This window comes from Bos mutus, chromosome 3 (genome assembly GCF_027580195.1).
Source record: "Bos mutus isolate GX-2022 chromosome 3, NWIPB_WYAK_1.1, whole genome shotgun sequence".
In the NCBI taxonomy this organism is placed as follows: domain Eukaryota; kingdom Metazoa; phylum Chordata; class Mammalia; order Artiodactyla; family Bovidae; genus Bos; species Bos mutus.
Window position 1 is genome coordinate 108,991,450 of NC_091619.1, and position 21,267 is coordinate 109,012,716.

General features: G+C 39.7%; 1 pseudogene; it reads left to right on the forward strand.

Moving 5' to 3' along the window:
- Positions 1–20,179: 20,179 nt before the first annotated feature.
- On the forward strand, positions 20,180–20,269 carry LOC138987369 (U2 spliceosomal RNA; annotated as a pseudogene).
- Positions 20,270–21,267: the final 998 nt, after the last annotated feature.

Sequence of the window (21,267 nt, forward strand, 5' to 3'; positions counted from 1 at the left end):
GGTTTGATCCATGGGTCAGGAAGATCCCCTGGAGAAGGAAACAGGAACCTACTCCAGTATTGCCTGAGAAATCTCATGGAAAGAGGAGACCGGTGGGCTACAGTCCATGGGGTCACAAAAGAGGTGGATGTGACTTAGTGACTAAACAATATCAACACGCCTGAAAAAATATTTGTTTTACCTTCATTTTTTTTTAAAATTTTATTTTTAAACTTTACATAATTGTATTAGTTTTGCCAAATATCAAAATGAATCCGCCACAGGTATACATGTGTTCCCCATTCTGAACCTTCCTCCCTCCTCCCTCCCCATACCATCCCTCTGGGTCGTCCCAGTGCACTAGCCCCAAGCATCCAGTATCGTGCATCGAACCTGGACTGGCATCTCGTTTCTTACATGATATTTTACATGTTTCAATGTCATTCTCCCAAATCTTTCCACCCTCTCCCTCTCCCACAGAGTCCATAAGACTGTTCTATACATCAGTGTCTCTTTTGCTGTCTCATACACCGGGTTATTGTTACCATCTTTCTAAATTCCATATATATGCGTTAGTATACTGTATTTATGTTTTTCCTCCTGGCTTCCTTCACTCTGTATAATAGGCTCCAGTTTCATCCACCTCATTAGAACTGATTCAAATGTATTCTTTTTAATGGCTGAGTAATACTCCATTGTGTATATGTACCACAGCTTTCTTATTCATTCATCTGCTGATGGACATCTAGGTTGCTTCCATGTCCTGGCTATTATAAACAGTGCTGCGATGAACATTGGGGTACACGTGTCTCTTTCCCTTCTGGTTTCCTCAGTGTGTATGCCCAGCAGTGGGATTGAAAAGATGCTCAACATCACTCATTATCAGAGAAATGCAAATCAAAACCACTATGAGCTACCATTTCACACTAGTCAGAATGGCTGCGATCCAAAAGTCTACAAATAATAAATGCTGGAGAGGGTGTGGAGAAAAGGGAACCCTCTTACACTGTTGGTGGGAATGCAAACTAGTACAGCCACTATGGAGAACAGTGTGGAGATTCCTTAAAAAACTGGAAATAGAACTACCTTCATTTTTGGAAGCTGTTTTCACTGGGTACAGTGACATACTGATTCAGTATGTTAAAGATGTTCTGCTGTCTTGCAGCTTGTATCTTTCTGTTGAGAAGCTGGTTGTTACTGTTATCTTTGGTCCTATACACATAGTATCTTTTTTCCTCCTGTAGCTGAGTTTAAGATTTTCTCTTTCTCAGGTAAGTAATTTGATTATTATGTATTTTGGTACTATTTTATTTATTTATTTATTATTTTTTTTACTTTACAATATTGTATTGGTTTTGCCATACATCAACATGCATCCGCCATGAATCGCCAGTCCATGTTCGATGCAGGATACAGGAAGCTTGGGGCTGGTGCAATGGGATGACCCAGAGGGATGGTATGGGGAGGGAATTGGGAGGGGGCTTCAGGATGGGGAACGTGTGTATTTTGGTACTATTTTCTTCATAATTGTTGGTGTTCACTAACCTTCTTTATCTATAGAATTTTTTTGTCAAATTGAAAAAAAAAGACTATTATTTCCTTATGTATTTTTTGTCCCTCCTCATTTTTTTTTTTTTTAACTGAGTCTAGAATGTTAGGCTGTTTGCTGTTGTCTCAGGCTACTCACCTAAGGGTTTTTTAGTCTTTTTTTTTTCTTTCTTTGCTTCTTTTGAGGTAGTTTTTTACTGGTATCTTCAAGTTCACTGATTTTTTTTCTTTTGCAGTGTCATTTGCTTTTAGTCCTATTTTATTTTTAATTTCAAATACTAAATTTTTCATCTGTGGAAGTTCTGTTTGAATCTCTTTTATATCTTCTATTTCTCCTTTTGTGTGCATTTTTCCCTTTGCATCTCTGAGCACATGCTATTATAAGCTTTATAATTTATAATAATTGTTATGAGTTATACTTATTTGTTATTTACATGCCTGGTAATTCTTGACTGGATTCTGGATGTTGGCTATACTACTCTTGAGTGCTAGAGTTTGCTATTTTCCTTTAAAAGCTTTTAGATTTTTTCTGATGCAAATTTAAGTTATTGAGGACCTGTTTGATTTTTTTGAGGTCTGCCTTTAAGCTTTATTGTTGAAAGTCCAGAATAGCTTTACTCTAGGACTAACTCAATCTCACAGTGAAGACCTGAAACTTCTGAGGATGCTACCCATGGTTTTTCCTCTCTGGCTTTTGGAAATGTAAACTATTCCCAAGCCTGTGTGAGTTCTGACCATTTGTTGGCCTGTTGATTACTAGTGGTTCTTTTCCTAGTCTTGATCAGTCTGAATCCATAGATTCCCAGGTTAGTGTTCAAACCCAAACTGAAAAGGACCCTTTTACCAACGTCTGGAGCTCTGAGCGAAGCTTGCTTCTTTTTGGATGTTGTTGTTGTTTAGTGGCTAAGTTGTGCCTGACTCTTTTGTGAGTCACGGACTGCAGCCTGCCAAGCGCCCCTGTCCTTGGGATTTCTCAGGTAAGAATACTGGAATGGGCTGTCATTTCCTTCTTTAGGGAGTCTTCCTGACCCCGGGATAGAATCTGCGTCTTCTGCATTGCAGGCGGATTCTTTACTATTGAGCCACCAGGGAAGCCCAACCTCCTTTCTGGTACTCTGCCTTAAAAGTTTTGGCTGATTCAGCTTTCCCAATCTCTGTTCTATCTTCTCAGCTCAGCAGGACCACTGGGCTCATTCTGATTCTTCCTCCCTGTGCTATATCCTAGCAAATGCTTCCAGGCAGTAAATAAATGCCACCATTATGCTAACCTTGCTTATCTCCCTTCTCTGAGATCACAATTTTGTGGTGTATGTTGTCAAGTGTCTTATAAAAATTGTCTTATGTATTTTGTCTGTTTTTCTAGCTGTTGATGGTGAGAAGTCAATTTTTATACAAAAGAAGCATAAGTACTCCAGGGAAAAAACTTTCATGGGCAGAACTCAGAAGCTGCCTATCTCACTTCTGTTAACATTTGATTGTCAGAACTTAGTCACACAATAACATCTAGTTAGAGAGTTGAGCATGTGTCCAGCTAAAATTACTTACGATGGAGGAAGGGGAAACTGTATGTTGTTATTATTCTTGGTCTTTTTCAATTATGTGCATTACTTTGAGTTTTCATCCCTTGTAATTTAGATTCCTGGCTGATAGATTTAGCCAATAGACAAAGGGAAACATATATTCAAAAATAAAAAAGAGTTGATTTTTTTACCTGACCTCTTTGAAACTTAGATTTCTTGTCCATAAAAATGGGCTATGTTATTGTTCATCTCTCCATTCTTTATTTTTAGGTTTAATAATTTCACGAGAGAGGCAATCCTTTGTAAGCTAATACTACACAGCCATAAATTATTTTAATCAAAAAATTTAAACAAAAGTTTAGTTTGTTTTTTACCTATTATATAGTTTTAAAATATCTGGTTCTCGTTCCTCTAGTTTCTCTCAATTATAATAAATATTTATTTGCACAATTATTTGTTTCCATGCTGTATTCCCCATTAGAATGAAAGAAGTGCTGGATGCTAAGAGTTGCTATTTTTTCTTGCTCACAGCCATATCGCCAGCCCATTGCACACTGACTGGCATTTATTAGCACCTAAGGAGTATTTATGTGAAGGAGTGGCAACTATACAAGAAGGCACATCATTGCCTGACCTCTAAAGGAGAACTCAAGGCTTTTCTATAGTTCTTGCACTTCAACCAAAGAAAAGCCAGGATATTTAGTGGAATAGGAAACTCGGGAACCTGTAGGAGGGGGATACATGGGTAGCTGTTCATAAGAGTAGATTAAGTTTAAAAACAGTTGCATCTATAGCACATACCAAATGGGTATATAACCTCCCTTTGGCTTGCCTTTGAGTATTTATCCTGTGGAGATGGTGCACTAAGATGCACTTGGAGCTGCCTCCTGTTTAAAAATGTGTGCCCATTCTGGGAAATTTCTTTTTTTTAAATTTTCTTTATTTATTTTTGGTTGTACTGGGTCTTCGTTGCTGCATGGGCTTTTCTCTACTAGCGAGCAGGGATTACTTTCTAGTTGCAGTGCACGGACTTCTTATTCCAATGGCTTCTCTTGTTGCAGAGCACAGGCTCTAGGGTGAGTGGGCGTCAGCAGCTGCAGCACATGGGTTAAGTAGTTTCAGCTCCCAGGCTCTAGAGCACAGGCTCAATAGTTGTGGCATGGGTCTCAGTTCCTCCAGGGCATGTGGGATCTTCCCAGATCAGGGATCAAACCTGTGTCTCCTGCTGTGGCAAATGGATTCTTCACCGCTGAGCCACCAAGAAAGACCAAGAAAGCTTTCTTTTCCATGAGTCTACCTAAGTAGTTAGACTGTGAGGAACACAGTCAAGATTAGGATTCAAATATAGGATGAGATGTAACATTCAGAGTATTTTCCTCTCTTTGAGTAGATTTTCTCCCTCTTCATCTCATCTGTTATTTATAAAACCATCATTTGACCTCAGTCTCTCCCAACTATACTCCATTTATCTGTTTCCTTTTACAGAAAGCTTCTTGAAGGAGCTGATTATGACCACTGCCTCCATTCCTCATTTTCTCTTCCTTTCAACCTGCACCTCCCAGCTTTTTGCCCTCACCACTCAACTGCAATGGGGCTTGAAAAGGTCATTAATAAAATTCAGTGGTCATTATTTGTTCTTTTTATCTTTTCCTCTAAGCAATATTTCACACAGTTGATCCTCTCTCTTCCTTGAATCACTTTCTTTTGCTGCCTTCCATGATACCTTGATTTCTTTGGTTAGTTCTTTATTCTGCTTTTTAATGTTGGAACATCAGAGACATATGCTTCTTCATTTTTATATTTACATACTCTCTCTAGGTGAGCCCATTCAGTTCTAGATTTAAATTTTACCTAAATGCTTATGACCTATAAATCTTTACTTGGAGTGCTGTACTTTTGCAAGAACTCCAAATTCCTGTTTCCAACTGCCTACCTATCCAAATAGCTGTCTAACAAAGACATTTCAAACTAAACTTCCTCAGATAGAACTCCTGTTATTCTCCTAAAACCTTTTCTCTTCTTTCTTATATCAGAAAATGGCAGCATATCTCTTAGTTGTTTGTGTCCCAAATTGAAGTGTTATTCTTAACTCCTTTCTTTTATCCCTAAATCCAACTACTAAACAAGTTCTGCAGACTTTACCTTTCATCTATTTCTCTCCATTTCCATTATCTCCCATTGTTCCAAGCCTCTGTCATTTCTTGCCTGGATTCTGCAAGCATCTCATAACTAGTCTCCATGGTAGTCAGACTTAAAACTTTACTTTATTGTATTTTTTAACTTTACAACATTGTATTGGTTTTGCCATATATCAACATGAATCTGCCACAGGTAACTTAAAACTTTAAAGCACATGTTTGATCACGTCAGTCCTTCTTTTAAAAATTCTGTGTCTTCCCATGGCATGAGAACAACTTTTGACATTTTGATTTCAAAATTTTCATGTGACTTGAACTTTGCTTATCTTTCTGAGTGACTTATCTCTCTCCTTTTCCATTGTGCTTTCTCCATACTGGTCTGATTTCTGTTCCTCAAGCTTGACAAACTGGTTCCCACTGAAGGGCATTTGTATTATCTCTTCCCTCTGCCTGGAATGAGTTCACCTGTCTTATCATGACAAGTTCCATCTTCCATTCTGACTTTAGTCTAAATGTCAACAACTTAGAGAGATCCATTAAATATAAATTAGGTATCTGGTTTCTATCTCATCATTCTATTTTGCCTTTCTGCATAGCATCTTTTTTACTATCTGATATAGATTGTGCTATTGTTTTCCTGACTGTCTTCTTCCTACTAGATTGCGAGTTTGAGAGTGGGGACATTATCTCTCATGTTCACTGCTATACCTTCAGTACTTGGAATCACTCACAGCACAGTAAGTGCCTGCTGAGTCTATTAGTGAAATCAGACCATTCATTTATTTTAGTACAGATGCCCAAAGGCCGCTCCTATGTAAGAAAAATGGCTTCTTATACCAGCCCTTGGTCCAACTGAACTTATCAGAAGGTCAAAATGAGGTCCAGAGTCATTAACAAAGACCATGATTTTGGTGATTTCTAACCTTCGTTTGCTTCCCTCGCCAACCTACGGCAGCATTAGGTACCTGTTGGAGGATTTGGAGCTTCATCTTAACAAACATCTGGCAGAGTCAGCAAGATTTAGAGATCCTGGTTCCTTGTCATCACAGTCTCTGAGAGTACTCACTTCTGTTAGAACTGACTACATTAATAGTGTTGGATGAGCAGTGGATAATCAGAGAGGGGAAATACTAGCCTTGCTTGCAGTTTTCACGGACTGTAGCTGGGCCATGGCAGGATTAGGATTGATAGATGCAAGAGGGGAGAGTGCTGACAAATGTGTGGTAATGGGAAAAGTAGGGCATTTCTGTGGGAGAGTGAGGATACTCCTGAAATAGTTGCAAACACTGAATCAGATTTTAAAAGTTTTGAGTGTGGGATTTAGAAAAGTGTGATATTGGTGAGCTATGTGCAATACTTGATTTCTTTTAACAGCTTCCAAAAATCTGAAGCAACTTTTTCTCCTTCATATTATTATTATTATTTACTTAAGGCATTCATGAAACTGAATGGTGCCTTCTAAAATACTGAATGATGGAGAACTCACTCTCACACGAGGAAGGCCATTTAAATTTTACAAGACTAATTACTAGAAACATATTCCTTATTCTGAGTACAAATTGCCCTGAATTGGTTATTTAATGGGCCTTGTTTTGCTCTCTGGAACATCCCAGAGTGAGCCTAAAACTCTTTTCCACTTAACAGTCAGTAATGAACTGAATAACGTCCCCTCTCTAAATTCATATGTTGAAACCCTAACACCAACATGAGTATACTTGGCGATAGGGTCTTTAAGGAGGTTCTTAACATTAAATAAGATCAGAAGGGTAGGACCCTAATCAGATAGGAGTTGTCTCCTTATAAAAACAGGAAGAGAAACCAGGAGTGCATGTACAGACAAAAAGCCCCTGTGAGAAGACAGCAAGGAGATGGCCATCTACAAACCAAGGAGCGGAGACACCAAGCCTGCTGGTACCTTGATCTTAGATTTCTAGACTCCAGAACTGTGAGAAAATAGATTTTCATTGTTTAAGCCACCCAGCCTGTGGTGTTTTTTTTTTTTTTTTTAAATGGCAGCTGAGCTGATTAAGACAGGGTCTTTGTACTCCTCAGGTAAGAGTGAGAGCACTTTGTAGCCTTCTCTTATTCAAGTCAGTGGCTCTAGTTTCTTCAGCTGCTCTTCACTGGAGCAGAAGTGCCCATTAGATGAAGTGTACTGACTAGAACAGAATATAACACCACAGTGAGGCATGGTGGGCACTGGGCTCAGCCTCACTTGTTACATTGACACTATTTTCATAATATTACAACTGAAGACTAATCTTTGGAGGCTCTGGACTTAGATTAACTTCTAAGATAACCCACTTTCTCATAACTTTGGATGATAGCCCATTGGCTTTGCGTGTTAAGGCCTGACTTAACCTTGATCTGGTTAGATTTCATCACGTTAGGTGATGTGCCTCACTTTTCAAGCTGCCCCAATACACTCATCGTCTGTTCCAATGACTTATTGTCAGAAAATCAATGCAATTCTTCAGACATTTCATAAAGCTGTTGAGTGGGAAGAAGTTAAGAATGCAACCCGATATTGTGAATGATAATAATAACTTACATCTATATAAAATTTACAGGTTTTATAGAGCTTCAGCCAGTTTATAGATTCTGGTGAAATAGGAAACGAGTTTCATCTTTCATGACTTCTTCTTTATGAGTGGCTCAGTATGATGAAAAGAGACGGGAGTCAGGAGCCCTAAACTTCAGTTTGAAGTCACATGACCTCTCTCAGCTTTGATGTCTACGTATGGGTGAGTGAAAAGACTCAGTGATCTCTGAGGTCACCAGAGATCTCTGAGGTCTCTCATTGGCTGGAGAATCCTAGGGATGGGGGAGCCTGGTGGGCTTCCATCTACGGGGTCGCACAGAGTTGGACATGACTGAAGCGACTTAGCAGCAGCAGCAGCAGAAGCAGCCCTAGGTAGACACACAGCATAAAGTTTGTCTTCATATAACAGATCTACAGGTATATAAGGACCAACTTACATACGAAGTCTCTTTCAAGCCAAACATCGCTGGTTCCTATGTTTAGTAAATCCACAATGATTCCCAGGCTTTTTGCTATATCTCCAAAATATTCATAAAACTTCTCACTAGTGGGTCGTTTGAAGAATTCACCTTTTCCTCCTTTTCTAAATCAACTACCTTTCTCCATCTGCAGTCATCAGCATCTCACCTATTCTCCTTGATATCTCATAGAAAATGAACAGTGGTTTAGTGACTGCATCTGCAAGTCTTCCCAGGACTATGGAGTGCAGTTGCTCCAGCTGAATCTTTTTTGGCTTTGCAAGAGCAGCCAGGTGCTCTCTTGCTCCCTGTTCACCCATTGTGAGTGCTCTTCTCAGCTTTTTCATCTGCACACTTGATATTCATGTCTGCCATGTCTTTATTCAAGGTGCCAATAAAAATGCATTATGTATGACTTGGTCTGCTCAGAAAATGATCATGTTTTGTATATTTAGGGATGTAAGAGCTTATAAAGGAGTAAAAAAATTGGGGGGAAATGTGTTATTTCTTGACAAACAAAAAATCTTCAGAAAAATAATATTTTGCTTTCACTTCTCTCTGTCAACCCCTCCCCACCCAAATATTTACATCTCAATCTAGAGAACACAGTACTTGAAGGGAAGGAGAAAGGGTTAAAGCTAGATAGATGATATACAGCCAGGCAAAATTGCTTGGAAAACCAGGCCAAAGCATTCAGGTTAAATACAGTGGGCATGGCTAACCATGTGTGGTTTTCAAGCAGAAATGTAATGCAATGATAGTATGCTTTCTATTTGTCTTTAGATGGCTCTGATCAGACAAAGCAACTAATTTCCTGAACTTCCACAGCTAAAACATATGTACACATTCACACTTACCATTTGTTTTTTGAACAGCAGTTTTAAAAGCAGGTTTTTTTCAGATGTGTGTGTGTGTGTGTGTGTGGTCTGTTAAAATACAGATTAAAGGGATCCACCCCAAGAGTTTTTGATCCAGTAAGTCTGAAGGGGGCCTGGAAATTTACATAGTTACCAAATTCCCAGGTCATGCTGATTCTGCTGAACCAGGGACACTTGAAGAGCTATTGCTTTAAAGAATCACAAATGCCTTGAAATTTCTTGATTATTGAGATTCAAACAACAGTGTGGGTTCGTGAGGAGTCCCTGAGAAAAACCATACCTTCTTTGCTCACAAAGGGACTCAGAGATTCACCTTAACATACAGCCAGACATTTCCTTTTCCTGGAGAGGCCTGCCTTCAATGAATGAGGTTTTATAGCCCAAATCAGTGGAATTAAATGTTTTGATCAACCTGTAGTAGACTGAGGTTTCCCTTCTCAATTGAATTGACCAGTTCATAGATTTATATATATATATTTATATATATATAATGCTCATTGGATCATTTCCATCTTCCTGGGATATTAAAATTATCCTGGGAAGGATTTAGATTAGGGACCAAGAAGAATCTACTGAATAATAAAAACTGTAGAATGTACTCAGGGAACACAGGGGAAATTATGTCTGGGCAAAAATTGGAAACAAGTTATATGTTCCTCAATGTAGACTAAGTTTGGGATTTGGAATCAGAGAACATATGGTTTGAATAATGTCTGTGCCTCTCTTTTAGATAATTTGTCTTGGATAACTCACCTAACCTCTCTGAGCTTTTGGTACTATATACATAAAATAGAGATTATCAGGGCTTTTGTAAATTGTAAGCATGATAAAAGGTATAAACTCCTTAGCACCTTGTCTTGATCATGGTAGATACGCCAATGTTAATAATCTCCCTTCTAGAAACATAGAGAATAGACTTATGGACATGGGGAGAGGGGAGGAGAGGGTGAGATGTATGGAAAGAGTAACATGGGAACTTACATTACCATATATAAAATAGATAGCCAATGGGAATTTTCTGTATGGCTCAGGAAACCCAAACAGGGGCTCTGTATCAATCTAGAGGGGTGGGATGGGACAAGAGATGGGAGGGAGGTTCAAAAGGGAGGGGGTATATGCATACCTATGGCTGATTCATGTTGAGGTTTGACAGAAAACAACAAAATTCTGTAAAGCAATTATCCTTCAATTAAAAAAATAAATAAAAAAAATCTCCCTTCTAAAATATTCTCCTCCTTGCAATAGAGTCAGCTTTTATCATTGGACACTATGATTATTTTGAGATGTATTTGGAAGGAAAACCAGGCTTGCAGGAGAGAATCATTTTCAGAGTCAGCATCATTGCTGCTAGTTTAGAGATTAAACTTCCTTGGTGGCTTGAGAACATCAGTGTGGTAAGGGATTTACCTATAGACTGCAGAGAGAAATTGACTCTGCAGGGGGCTTGCTGGTTCAGTGCTAGGTGCTCCTGGGAATCTGCTTCCCACAGACAAGAGAGGAGCCAGCAATGAACATGGTGGACTTCAGCACTCTGGACAGGGCATCAGGGGACCAGGTTTGTCAGCCGGGCACTCACCAGGCCTGGGTAATGATCCGTAGCAGTCTTGTTAATGGCCTTAGGGCTTCACATATTTCTGTAATTATTCCATCATTTGGAAGTTTTGAGTTTCTAATTATTAGACCTGAATTAAAATATTCTTTGTAATTCAGTTCCCTCTAGGCTGAGAGCTCATGATTTCAGGTTCCTGTCGGGTTATCCTTGTAAATATGGATAGTGGTAGTTACAGTCACCTTTCTCATCCTGTCTCTATGTATTTTTCCTCCAGGACTTCCTCTTTGCCATCAGGTGTCTAAATCATCACACCCATGTGCCCAGTGATAAAATATAGATGCTCCTCTCCTGAACCCAGTCATTAGTCCAGGGTAAGATTGTTAGTCCTGGCTGCATACTTGAAACACCTCAGGAACTCTTAAAATGCCTATGCAAGTCCCACCCCAGAGAACACAATTTAATTGGTCTTGAGTGAGGCATTTCTTTTTAAAATTTAAATTAATTTTTAAATTTTTTAGTTGAAATGTAGTTGACTTACAATGTTGTGCTCTTTCTTGGTGTACAGCAAAGTGATTCAGTTATGTATATAATATATATTATATATGTGTATGTGTTCTTTTTCATATTCTTTTACATTATGGTTTATTACAGGATATTGAACATAATAGTTTCCTGTGCTATCCAGTAGGACCTTGTTGTTTATCTATTTTATATATTCTGCTAATCCCAAACTCCTAGTTTATCCCTCCACCACCTTATTTTCCCTTTGGTAACTATAAGCTTGTTTTCTATGTCTGTGAGTCTCTTTCTGTTTTGTAAGTAAGCAGTTATAGAATCTTTTAGATTCCACATATTAGTGATATCATATGACATTTGTCTTTTTCTTTCTGATTTGCTTCACTTAGTATGATGATCTCTAGGTCCATCTAGTTGCTGCAAGTGACACTATTTTGTCATTCTTTTTTATGGCTGAGTAATAGACCATTGTGTGTGTGTGTGTGTGTGTGTGTGTGTGCATGCCACATCTTTATCCATTCATCTGTTGTTGGATATTTAAGTTGCTTCCATGTCTTGGCCTTTGTATTAGTATTTCTTAAATACCCCTCAAGTAATTCTACTGTACAACCTAGAGTTGCAAACCACTGGTCTAGAGATGGACCTTTCTACCTCCTCAGATCAGATCAGATCGGTCACTTAGTCGTGTCCGATTCTTTGCGACCCCATGAATCCCAGCACACCAGGCCTCCCTGTCCATCACCAACTCCTGGAGTTCACTGAGACTCACGTCCATCGAGTCAGTGATGCCATCCAGCCATCTCATCCTCTGTCCCCTTCTCCTCCTGCCCCCAATCCCTCCCAGCATCAGAGTCTTTTCCAATGAATCCACTCTTCACATGAGGTGGCCAAAGTACTGGAGTTTCAGCTTTAGCATCATTCCTTCCAAAGAAATCCCAGGGCTGATCTCCTTCAGAATGGACTGGTTGGATCTCCTTGCAGTCCAAGGGACTCTCAAGAGTCTTCTCCAACACCACAGTTCAAAAGCATCAATTCTTCGGCACTCAGCCTTCTTCACAGTCCAACTCTCACATCCATACATGATGCCCCTCAAACCCCAGAGTTGATCTCAGGGGGTTGGGACATTATGTTGGGACATAGACTGAACTGAATTTCTAGCTTATTGATTTCTAGTATAAACATCACTAAGCCCAGCATTGCAGCCTCATTTCCCCCAAATGTAGCTGCCCTATCTATCTCAAAGTATATCACAAAAACTTAAGAAAAATCGTGTAAATATTGAGAATTGTATATGAAGATACTTAGCATTAGTATATGATTGGAAGAGAAACAAAAGAAAGGGTTTCAATTCTGGTGCAGCTGTTCTAGTTCTAGAGTTGTTTTAACAGAGTTAAATGTGATTATGCCCTGTGACGTGGCAATCTCATTTTTGTATATACACCTGGAAAACTTCAGGTACAGGTTCAACTTGGAACATGGACAAAGATTTTCATAGTGACATTGTTGGTGGTGGCAGGGAGTTTTAGGTAATAAAGATACTCATCACTAAAAAAAGTAATAAACAGAAGATGCATTTTTGGAATATAGTGTAGAAGTTAGAACAATAAAATGGGTATATACACAGCAACATGAGTAGAACTATAAACCAGAGTGATGAAAAAAAAAAAAAAGGAAACAGCATAAATACACTTAAATTAATTCATGAAGCACTATTACAGATTTTTCATGGATACATTTATTACCAAGGGCATTTACCAAACACAGTACAGTAAGTGGTTGTGGGACATGGAATTGATGAGAGAGGTTAAAGGGGAAAAGTAATGAAACAAAATTTAGCAACAACAGAACCTGAAACAGGCAGATGCTGGTGGTATGTGCTGTGAACTGAGGAGTATGATTAGCTTAGCCCTCTGCTCTTTCCGAAGGTGAAGCAAGAGAGCAAAAAGAGAGGGAGGGGGAGTGAGACCTGACTGGCTTACAGCAGGAGCAGGAGAAGCTAGAGCGAAAAATGAGAACTTGGGACAGGAAAGGGAACCAGGAACCTGCCCTGGGCTGGAAAGAAAAATCAGGCTTAGTTGCTCCCTATAAAGGATTTCGGGAGGAAATGAAAAGGCTTGCTAGGTTGGAAATAAAGGCATTTACAAAATTCCTGAAATAAAGTGGGAATAATTTCAAAACTGGAACTGAAAATTGCACTTCTGAATCTGGAAGGGAGTTTTATGCTGCAGACTCAGGGAGGTCACTTCTAACCCAGGTGAGGGATGGGCTGTTCATCCTAACACTCTGAGTTTCAGAACAAAGGAGTTTCCAGAGAGGAATGATATTCCCCCCATTAGAAACTGACTCTGTCTCCTTTTCAGATGTCTCCTGATTGTGATCTAATCCTTGAATCATCCACTGCAGAGCCGTGCAATGATTCCTACCGTGTGCTGGGCAGTGAGTGTGCAGAGAAGACTGAGGCCAACCCCTGGCTTAAGTAGTGGCCCCTGTAGATGCTGAAAACACCTTTAACTTTGCTCTAAACACTGAGCTGGGGCTGTGCAGAATTTCTTTTCTCCCTGACAGCAGGGGATCATCTGCTTATAGAATTAGAAACCCCAGTGGTGCATTCACTGTCAATATGAGAAACACATGCCTTAACAGGAAGCCTCTCCATCTGTGCTGCTGATAAAGAATAATGAATATATTAATTAATACATTAAGGAACCATGTTTTGAGTTTTTCTACTGGGAGTCTAAGAAGAACAATACAAATACCATCAGGTTATACTTGGGAACAACTTGTACATCAGATCAGACTTGTGTGATTGTTAGATCGGGTCCTGATGTAGGTGGGTTTGATTTTATAGCTGTGGGAACCATGGAGCTGTGAAATCCAATTTGGACCCCAAAGGTAAGGCAGAAAGCCAGTGCTTGGGGGAACCACCCTCACTGGCCCCTGAAAGTCACACTGGAGTGGCTTTGAGAGCAATTATCCTGGTAGAGCAGCTCTTACTTTGCATTTAAGATTGTCCTCCTGAAAAGGTCATGTGTAAATCAAATTTAATAAATCAAATTCTACGCTTCATACCTTGGGGAGGCTCTCTCTTCAAAAGAAGCTGTGAGTGAATCCCTTTTTAATAGAAGTAATCAGCTCTTCATTTATCTGATTTGTAAGGTAAGGTTTTTATATATCAGATTTTCTTAAAGTGAGCAGCAGTGTTTTTCTTTTGTTCGTGATAGAAAACCGAACACAGTATGGTGTAAGTGGAACACAACAACAGCAGATAGGTGATAGGTGTGTGCAATGAAAATTCTAGGCGTATAGGGGCTTGGACGGAGGAGCTTGGTGGGCTACAGTCCACGGGTCGCAAAGAGTCAGACACGACTGAGCGACTTCACTTTCACTCACTTTCACTACAGTGGCTTTAGACATGGCCGAATTCAGGACCCAAACAATGACAATAGAATTTTGTTTTTCTCCGTTTCTCGCATCTGCCTTCTCTTGGCATTGTTCTCAGGCTCTACCTGGGTGAAGCAGCTGCAGCATCTTCCCTGCCAGGTTCAAGGCCACTGACGAATATTACTCGCTTTTTTCCCCAGCAGATGCGGAATTGGCTCTGATTGGGTCACCTGCCAATCCCTGAATGAGTAAGGAGTGAGGAAGTGATTAGCACAGGCCTGGTCACACGGGGCTCTACGCAAACCACAGGGGTAGAGAGTGGGGAAACGGCACTTACCAGAAGACAATCAGGCAGTGGTCAGGAGAAGTGGGGAACGATGTCAGGAAAGGGTGACATAAACACGACTCTTCCCTTTCCATCACCCTCATACCCAATCCATCACCACGCTTGCTACAAGTAGCTCACATCCTCACATTCTTGCATCAGAATCTCCTGGGATTCTTGTTAAAATGCAGGTTTCAGGGTCCTACTCCAGGTAAAGGGAGTTCTGTTGTCTTGGGGGTGGTCTCAGAATCTGTAATTTTAGATCATTTCCCAGGCAATTAAAAAAAAATACACTGCCATTTAAGTACCACTTCCCAAAGCTTTCCCATCCTCTGTCTCCGCGGTAGCTACCTTAGCGCCTTGGTTCAGGACTTACCATTAGTCACCTGGACTCTGGCTTCCTTACTGGTCCTTCCTCTTTCGTCTCCCCTCTACCAGCCACCGTCCCCTCCCCTACCACCTCTCCTTATGCTAAATCACCACGATTTAGCATTCGTTGGGGAGGCTCTCTCTTCAAAGGAAGCTGTGAGTGAATCCCTTTTTAATAGAAGTAATCAAACTACTCCTCTGTTTAGCTCTCCCGCCTCCTGCCTATGAGACTTCCTCACTTACCTTGGATCTAAGCCATATTCATGCCCAACCTCATCCCTTCTCCAAACATTCCAGTTCCTTTCCCCATGTTCAGACTGCACGTTGTTTGCCCTCTCCCTTTAATGCCATTTCCTTTTCCTGCGACTGGAAAACTCAAGCCCCAGCATTAAGTCCAGATCAGTTCCTCCCTCCTCTGTGAAGCCCTCTGTCCCTTCCCTCCAATCGCCCCTCATTCTGCCTCAGAACCTCTTTACATCTCCTCTACAGGAGTTACACACACTCTCTGGAACATACGAGTTTACTTGTCTGTTGTTCCCGCTGGCCCTACAAGGGGGCTCAATAATATTTCTTAAGTGTTAAAAGCAAGTCAACTGCATTCCCATCCAGTTTAATTTACAAGATGTGTGACTTTGGGCAAGTCACCTTACTTTCCTGAGCCTTAGTCTTCTAATTAGTAAATGGGGATATTCCTACCTCTTGCATAGGCATGTTGATGGGCTCAGTCGAGACAAGGAACAGAAATCTCCTTAACACAGTGCTTGGCATCATAATTAGTGCCAATGAGTGCTAAATTTAAAAAATTAACCTTCAAGTCAAGGAAGCAAAAGCCCTCAGTAGTACACTTAAATTCATATTTATGTAATGCTAAGCAACTGTTTCTTAAAACTATATTTCTTGAACTAATTCTGTGGTGTTATGTGGGTCAAATCTGGAATGGTGCAGATGGACTCAGGCCTTATAGACCCTTTTCCCATGTCCCCAAGACCTTCACATTCCTCTTTATCTTCTCCTGGGCATTAAGCAGCTTTAAGTCCATCCCTCTGAAATAATCACTTTCAGTCCGTGGAATGCTGACATGAGAGGAATGCAGCTCCCCACAGTGTGATTTCTCTGGACCATGGAAATATTTCGGCTCCGTAAGAATGAGGAAGGCTAAGGGTGCCTGGTGGTGGACAGCCAGTTCAGAAGTGGCAGGCTTGAGCTCACATAAATGAAAGCCATTAAAGCTCCCTGAAGTGAAAGATTGGTCCAGGAATCCGAATGAACTGATGATAAGTGTGGAAAAGATAAATATTTCATTTATGTGAGCAGCAGATTGAATTTCAAGAAATTTAGCCCCTCTTCTGGTGATTACCGCCTGCTTGTTTTATAATCTGCCTGAAATTCTCACTCTCCTTTATGACCATGCGTCTTGTACTTGGCATGCAAGAGGATATGTAAAAGGGATCACAAACAGAAGTTGGGAAAAGCATAGGCAGTTCAAGAAAAACTGCTTGCAAATTCCTAATCTGCAATGCCCACTTCAGGGGAATATTTACATGCTGCATATTTGATGCATAAAAGTACCTAGTACAGTGGCTGGATAGCTGGTGCTTTGCAGCCACTTACTAATGTTGGTTTTGTCCTTTCCTTCCACCCATGGAAGTTAGTGGGCATTTGTGTGTGTGTGTGTGTGTTTCTGTGGACTTGTAAGAGGATGTAAGAAAATGACTTCTATGTCTTTGTGGGTTGTTTAAAATTTAGAGTATAGATCACAGCACTAACTTGATTGTATTTGTCTAGCCAACATGTTAGATACTATTCTAAATGTAGCCCTGCTGTAGGTTCAGTGAATATAAAGTTTAACAAGAAAACAGAGGACAAAATCCTTGCCTTCAGGGAACTCATGATTAAAACACGAAAATAGACAAGTAAACAAACAAAATATAAGGTTAGTCTCCCTTGAAGCCAGAAATTAAGTCTTACCCATCTTTGTTTCCTAGCACCTCGGAGTTGTTTCCTGACCTTCATTGGTTTAAGATACTGTTAGTTTTAGAGGTCTGTTTTGTTTAAAATCAAATATATTATGCCACTGCCACATTAAATATAATTTTTTAATGACCATGTAAGAGTTGTGTTGAAAGGCAGTTGACAGGTTGACATAAGGCTATACTTTGTAGACTTTCAAGTAGATTCTTGTTGATTTAATTTTGCAATCTTTGTATTATTGAGATGATATTAATTATTTTCAGCTCTCAAATATTTCCATGAATGTGTGAAAAGCTCATGGGTCTTGGAAACTGCTCTGATAGTGTCTAATAGATTATACAGACCTAGAAATGCCACACCATGTCTGGCATATGATGGGTTCTTCATGAATATTTAATGAATGAATTAATAAATTAAGGAAATCAAATAATGAATAAATATCATGTGTTGCAGAGTCCAGTTCCATGAAGCAAGCAGCTTGTCTGATGGTTGTGGGTTCCATTCTGGGTACTAGTTCTGATCTTTTTGAAAGAGGAGGTCTTTGATTGCTAATGGATTGTGATGATTGGGAGCAAGTATCTCCTGTCCATTGGAAAACTAAAAAAGCATGATCCTAATCAGCTTTTAGCAAAAGGCATGGGATGATCCAACAGGCACTGAGTAAAGTTAACATTATGAAAGTAAGTAGGTACTTTAGTCTTTTGTGCAAAACTAACAGAGGCAATGCTGCTGCTGCTGCTAAGTCGCTTCAGTCACGTCCGACTCTGTGCGACCCCATAGACGGCAGCCCACCAGGCTCCCCCGTCCCTGGGGCAATAGTGTGATGCTAAGTCAGAGAGCCTGAGGCACACAGAGACAATTGTTAAGAGCGTGAACTTGGAGTTAAGACTCCCTCAGTTTAGATCCTGACTTCAGTGCTCCTGGTTGTGTGCCCTTGAAAATGATGTAACTTCTCTTGAGTTATTATGATTACTATTGTCATCAGCTGAAAAAATAGAGTTCGTTACCCAGTCAGGGAACTAGATCCCACATGCAGCAACAAAAGATCCTGTATGCCACAACTAAGACCTTGGGCATCCAAATAAATAAATGAGAAAAAGGAAGTAATGTAAAACCCATTTCACAGAGTTGTGGTGAGTATTCACTGCATTATGCAAAACACTGATCACAGTGCCTGACATGGAGGCATGCCCCAATTTTAACCATTAGTTTAATTTGTTCCAGCACTGTCAGATGTTAGCAAGATGACCTTGGACAAATCTCTCAACTATTTAGAGTCTGTGGTTTCTTTTCTTTAGTACAGGCTGAGAAAAACCTTTTCTAATGAATCAGAGCCAGGTAGTAAAGAGTGGATGAGGTCACTAGAGGTGGTACAGCACAGGGTGTTATGGGAGCTAAGAACTGGGAGCAGCTTGTCTGCTTGTGTGAGTATAGATGGCGTGGCTGGTGGGAGATAACAAAAAAAAGAAGTTTTGGAGATTTCAGGGTAGGCCAGGTGTGTCAGTCAGAGCTCCTCATTGCAAACAACAAAAACCGATCCTTGCCAGTTAAACATAAAAGAAATTCAAGAGAGGATGTTAGAAAGCTTGGAGAGCTTCCAGGGGTGACTGCATTCAAGAGCAACACTCAAAATCATACTGCAGAACTAGTTCAGTGGTGACATCATGGTGGCCTGTCTGGGCATGGACCGGGCAGCCCAAGACCAACTCTGCTGATGCAAGGCATTAGATGCGACCATGAGACTCCTTACTGTTGACCTCTTTGGAAACCAGATGTTACTGCTGACGCTAGATTCCACAGTACCCTGTTCTACAAGTCACAAGTTTCTTACTCAACGCTTAGTGAAGGTGAATCTGACAGGTGAAACCAATGTCATATACTTGTGTCCTAGCTGCAAGGAAGGCTGAGAAAAATACAGTTTCTATTAGGGGATTTGGAAGATGAATAACTCTTCAAATAAAAAAAAAAAGATGTTCAGTGACCTGCTGCTACTGCTAAGTAGCTTCAGTTGTGTCCGACTCTGTGTGACCCCATCGACGGCAGCCCACCAGGCTCCCCCGTCCCTGGGATTCTCCAGGCAAGAACACTGGAGTGGGTTGCCATTTCCTTCTCCAATGCATGAAAGTGAAAAGGGAAAGTGAAGTCGCTCAGTCGTGTCCGACTCTTTGCGACCCATGGACTGCAGCCTACCAGGCTCCTCCGCCCATGGGATTTTCCAGGCAAGAGTACTGGAGTGGGGTGCCATTGCCTTCTCCGTCAGTGACCTAGTCAGCCCAAATAATGACATACCTCTATTGTAGTATGACCCTGTGACTGAGTTTTGCAGGAAGTTTAGAAGTGTGTCAGATTTTTAAGGTTTTGGTACGGTAAACACAGAAGGTAGCATATTTGAAGGCCTGGCGAGCTTGGGGAGGCAGGTGCGGATAAGCAATTTCAAAATATTTCAGTCTGGCTGTGTGGAAGTCCTGTGAGTGCATGCATAAATGTGTGTGTGTATGTGTGTCTTTTCCCTGGCTGCTCTAATGATTTTTCTTTTCTTTTTGGTTTGTGATATATTTAGGTATACATATGCGCTTTTTAAAATAGTTCTTCTATTTGGAGTTTGTTGAGATTTTTGGATCTTTGGACTGACTTCTTTAAAATAAATCCGAAAGAAAATTTAGTTATTGTGTATTTACATATTTATTTTATCTCTTCTCACTTATGCTTCTGGGGCTCTGTTTATATGTATGTTGGATCATTTTATATTAGTCCATGGGTGACTGATGTTCAATTCATTCTTTTTCTCTCTCTGTTTCCATTTGGGTAATTTCTACGGATTTGATTTTATATCTCTAAAACATTTTTGAAAAGATTGGAATATAGTTGATGTATAATACTATTGTTACAGATTACAATATAAAGATTCACAATTTTAAAGGATATATCTATTTGTAGTTATTATAGAATATTAGCTACATATATATATTTGAAATTAATATATTTATTTTAATTGGAGGCTAATTACTTTTTGGCATGTTGGCTAAGATCAAGTGTAGTATCTGTTCTTATAGCTTATTTTATACACGACAGTTTGTACCTTTTTATCCTCTCCCCCTATATTGCCTATACCTGCTTTTCCTCTTCCCACTGGTAAACGTTAGTTGTTCTCTATAACTATGACTTTGCTTCTTTTTTGTTATGTTCGCTAGTTGGTGGTATTTTTTTTAATACTGACTTGATGCTAAATTTACTATTTCTTTCTTCCTTTTTACCCCATCTGCTGTTAAACCCATAAGACTAACTTTTAATTTCAAATAAATAAAATTTCAGGTCTATACTTTCTATTGGGTTCTTTTTAAAATTCTAGAATTTCAAATTTCTTTTTGATTTTCTGCTTTCCTTCATGCACTATGTTTATTTTATTCCCTGAAAATTCTTTAACTTTATAACAGTTATTTAAACTCCATGATTACCAATTCCAACATACTGGTCTTCCATGAGTCTGCTTCTATTGACAGTTTTTCTCTTGATTATTTGTCATATTTTCCTCCTTTTTTATGTCTTGTAATTTTTAAAATTTTGTGCCAAATATTACACACAAAAACTGAGATATTGAAATACAATTTTTATATGTATGTATATGTGCAAGTGTATATATGTATATATTGCAGAGTGTGCGAGTTTTTCTCCTCTGTCAATAAAATTCTGATTTCACCACGAATGGCATTGAGCTTGGGCTGGGATACAACTTTAATTAGATTGAGTTCACTTTTCAAAATTTTGTTAATTTGTTAATTGAAGGATAATTGCTTCAAACCTCAACATGAGTCAGCCATAGAGTGTTTCAAATTTTGACCATGTATATATGCCTTTCATTTGTCTCCTTGATCTCCCAAGGGGCTGATCTATTTGATATTTCAGAATTTCACTGGAGAGGTAGCTGGGATTCAAGTTCAAATAAATTTGAATCACTTTCTGATTAAACTCCAACAAGTCTTCAAAGTTTAAGAACCACAAGACTACAAAGGCTTCTCTACTTTCCAGCTGTGTTTCTTGTGCTGATTACTTAGCAAAATTCCCAAGTGGGACCAAGTAATTTATCCTTATG